The sequence below is a fragment of the Cervus elaphus genome, chromosome X (assembly GCF_910594005.1).
Source record: "Cervus elaphus chromosome X, mCerEla1.1, whole genome shotgun sequence".
In the NCBI taxonomy this organism is placed as follows: Eukaryota; Metazoa; Chordata; class Mammalia; order Artiodactyla; family Cervidae; genus Cervus; species Cervus elaphus.
In genome coordinates, this window is record NC_057848.1 from 47,252,031 (window position 1) to 47,256,615 (window position 4,585).

The window sequence follows — 4,585 nt, forward strand, 5'->3', positions numbered from 1 at the left end:
ATTTATATTTATAAATGTATAAACTTACCCAGGTTAACAGCCAAGACAGTGTCTACTCTCAGCTGGGCTGGTATTCAGCTCGCCAACTGCACTCTTCATTTTTGGTTGACCCTCATGCTCCCCTAAGCAAGCTAAGCTTTTCCCACCGTAGTGTTTTGCACCCCATTGATTTCTTTGTCTTCCCCACTATCCTAAAAGCTCAGTGAGACTGGGCTTCTGTCTGCCTTGTTCTCTACCATACTTCCCATACCTGGTGTGGGCTCTGCCTGGCAGAGAGTCAGCATCCAATATATATTTATTGCATGAATTGAACCAAACTCTATTTGGCTTGATGACCTAAGCAGATTTATTCCTTTGTCTAAGCCTTATCTGTAAAATGAGGGTTGTGGGGTAGATACCCTCCAAGGTCCTTTCAAGTTCTGACATTTTAGGGTTTGCTTTCCTCAAACCTCCATCCAATCCCAGTCACATTTCTCACTGATGACTTCACCTTCCATGTTGATAATCCCTGAACAGTCCAAAGTGAGATCCTGCAATATATCATGTTTCAAAATTAGTTTGCATAGGCTGTCTCCTCCCCCTGTTATTACCTCTTGTTTCAAAGAAGAAAGCTTTCTCCTTCCAGCCAAAGTTCACTCCTTCATCCATACTCTCTACCTGTCCCTGTCATTCTCCTCTGGGTTCTTCCTTTCATCCGTTCATTCAGTGAACATTTGTTGAGTATCTTCTACAGGCCAGATGCTATGCTAGACACCTAGGATAGAACTGTTAAGTGTCTTAAGTCCTACCTTTAAAGTCTTTATACTCTTCCTCTATCACATCTCTGCAGATGCTCTCAAATCTTGATCTTCAGGTTAGATGCTTTTCCAAAGCTTCTACTTACCACCCCCACCCCCAGGCATGTTCATATGGATGTCCCATCAGTCCCTCATATCATCTATGACATATCTCAATTTAAACTCTTCTCCCTCAGGCTGTTTTCACTTCTTATTGACATTCCTGTGTTAATAATTCTATCATTATTTGCATCACGCAGATTTGAGGCCAAGAGTTATAGTTGCCTTTCTTCTTTTTACTACTTGTGATAGGTGAATAATTGCTTCTTGCGTGATGCGTGCTAAATTGCTTCAATTGTGTCCTACTCTTTGCAATCCCATGAAGTATAGCCTGACAGGCTCCTCTATCCATGGAATTCTCCAGGCAAGAATACTGGAGTGGGTTGCCATTCCCTTCTCTAGGGGATCTTCCCGAGCCAGGGATCAAACCCACATCTCTTATATCTCCTGCATTGGCAGGTGGGTTCTTTACCACCTGGGAAGCCCTAGCCACCTCCCAATCACTGTGAATGTTACCTTGTAAAGCAAAGGGATTTTCGGATGTGATTAACAATGTTGATGGGACTTCCCTGGTGATCCAGTGGCTAAGACCCTGAGCTCCCAATGCAGGGAGCCCAGGTTCCATCCCTGGTCAGGGAACTAGATCCCACATGCCACAACTAAGACCTGATGCAGCCAATTAATTAATTAGTTAATTTAAAAAATTGTGAAATGGGAAAATAATCCAGAGTGAGGGGAAGCAGCCTGATATAATCATAAGTATCCTTCAAAGAGAGAGGCTGAGGGAAATTGGAAACAAAAGAGGAGAAGGCCATGTGACTGTGGAGGCAGAGAGTGGAGTGACACAGTCACCAGGCAAGGAATGCTGACAGCCACTGGAAGCTGAAAGAGACAGGACACAGCTTCTTCCTGGGAAAATTCAGAAAGAACCAGTCCTGTGGAAGCCTTGATTTTAGACCCGTTAAGACTCCTTTTGGACTTCTAGCCTCCAGAATTGTAAGAGAATAAATTTCTGTTGTTTGCAGCCACTGCATTAGTGGTAGTTTGTGACGGCAGGAATACTATCACCGTCAGAGGTGAGCAGAACTGATGAGGGTTTTGGTCTGTCCTCGCAGGCTCCAGCATGTGCTGACGGGTTTCACTGTGTCCTCGTTCTTCCGCATTTTACATCCATCTTCCCTTGCCAGTTGGCTGCCCTGTGGATTTCAAGCTGGAATATCCAATGCAAAGACAACAGCCCTATGGGCATCCAGAGGATGCTTAACCAGCTGTCACAATTACATACCGTCACATCTCTGTAGCAAACCCATATGAAAAGTGAAGTGAAAGTCGCTCAGTCATGTCTGACTCTTTGCGACCGCATGGACTATACGATCCATGAAATTCTCTAGGTCAGAATATTGGAGTGGGTAGCCTTTCCCTTCTCCAGGGGATCATCCCAACCCAAGGATCAAACCCAGGTCTCTCACATTGCAGGCAGATTCTTTACCAGCTGAGCCACAAGGGAAGCACAAGAATACTGGAGTGGGTAGCCTTTCCCTTCTCCAGGGGATCTTCCTGATCCAGGGATTGAACCGGGGTCTCCTGCATTGCAGGCAGATTTTTTACCAACCAAGCTATTAGGGAAGCCCAGCAAACCCATATAGCCTACACATATATAGAATAGAATATATATGTACGTATAGTGGCTCCTAGTGGCTAAGGCCGCTCCTGGTGGCTCTGTTTCTTGAATTCAACCATGACTGATGCACTCTCCCTCCTGGGACCGTTTACTAGGGGACCATCCACTCACTGCGCTACAGGCTCAGTCTGTCCCAGGCTCTTGGACCCTCCCTGACCATGGGCCAGCACTATGACACTCTCCCTCAGGTCATTCGCATTGCCGGGCCAGCCCTGACCTCAGGTCCCACTTCTGATAATGGGGCAGCTCCTTCTTCTTGCGACCCAGTCTCCTTCAGGCTCCAGTTCTGATCACTGGGGCCCGAGTGAGGTACCCTTTAGCTCTCACCACGTTCCCAGTGCAGCCCACATATGAGGGACTAGGAGGAGAGAAACCAGAGGAGCTTCCGAATGGGGACTCATGAACCACTTCTGCAGAGTGTGTCATTGATTTGCACAACTCCCATTTCCTTCCGCACTTACGTGTCTCCACTTGAGTAAGATTCCTAGAAGAGGAAGTTGAATTGGTCTACCTTGGGTCACATGCTCATCGCTATGTTTAAGGAGGTGGGGGCCAGTGATGGAAAGTAAAACATCATCCTAAAAAGTGCCGGGGACGCAGATGCTGGGTGGACAGAAGTCAGCTGTTCATCACATGTCTGCCAGCTTACTTTATCCCCGGACCTTCTGCTCCATCCAGAAGTTCAACTATACTCCAATAAAAAAATAATTTAAAAAATATGAATTTTTACACTGTCAGTTTAAGAAACAAAATAGGAAAGGTACAGTAAAGGGTATTCTGAATAGTATTTAGTTGTAAACGAACCTTTGTGGGATAGGGGAGTGGCTGGAACAATAAGGATGTGCTTACTGTGTACTTAACTTAATGATGGAAGAAATGGATCATAAGGAAGCTGTGGTACATATACACCATGGAATTTTACTCAGCCGTCAAAAAGAATTCATTTGAACCAGTCCTAATGAGATGGATGAAACTGGAGCCCCTTATACAGAGTGAAGTAAGCCAGAAAGATAAAGAACATTACAGCATACTAACACATATATATGGAATTTAGAAAGATGGTAACGATAACCCTATATGCAAAACAGAAAAAGAGACACAGAAATACAGAACAGACTTTTGAACTCTGTGGGAGAAGGTGAGGGTGGGATGTTTCAAAAGAACAGCATGTATACTATCTATGGTGAAACAGATCACCAGCCCAGGTGGGATGCATGAGACAAGTGCTCCGGCCTGGTGCACTGGGAAGACCCAGAGGAATCGGGTGGAGAGGGAGATGGGAGGGGGGATCGGGATGGGGAATAAGTGTAAATCTATGGCTGATTCATGTCAATGTATGACAAAACCCACTGAAATGTTGTGAAGTAATTAGCCTCCAACTAATAAAAAAATTAAAAAAAAAAAAAAAAAAAAGAAATGGATCAATAGCAAAAGTTTTGAGGAAAGTCCTTAATCTGAGGTAGAATGCCTTTCTGTGAGTCTTGATGACTGAGGGTAGTTGTACACAAAGACTCTTAGAGAGGGGAGAATCCCTTGATAAATAGAGGTAAAGCAGGTTTGATGGTTTCTAACATTTGAATGAATAAACATATTATTTTTATGAGTGGTTTATTGTTGAAGGCCAAAATGGTGATAGAGACTTATGAGATAAAACCTGAAAGCTTATTTCCCTGAGAATTTATTTTAATCCTCAAACCTCTCATAGGCGCTCTTCTCAGGTTTTAAGAGAATAACATAGAGTGCGTGCATGCTCAGTCATTTCATTCATGTCTGACTCTTTGCAACCCCATGGACTGTAGCCCATCAGGCTCCTCTGTCCACGGAATTCTGCAGACAAGAATACTGGAGTGGTTTGCCTGCCCTCCTCCAGGGGATCTTCCTGACCCAGGGATCAAACCAGGGTCTCCTGCATTGGCAGGCAGGTTCTTTACCACTAGCACCACCTGGGAAGCACAGAATAACACTTTGGGGCAAAGGTGCAGCCTAGGAGCCCAGAACTGGAGGCCAAGATGGAGAAGATCTCCATGGCCACCATGACCTTGCCCTTGGTGCTGTGGTAGACAGGGAG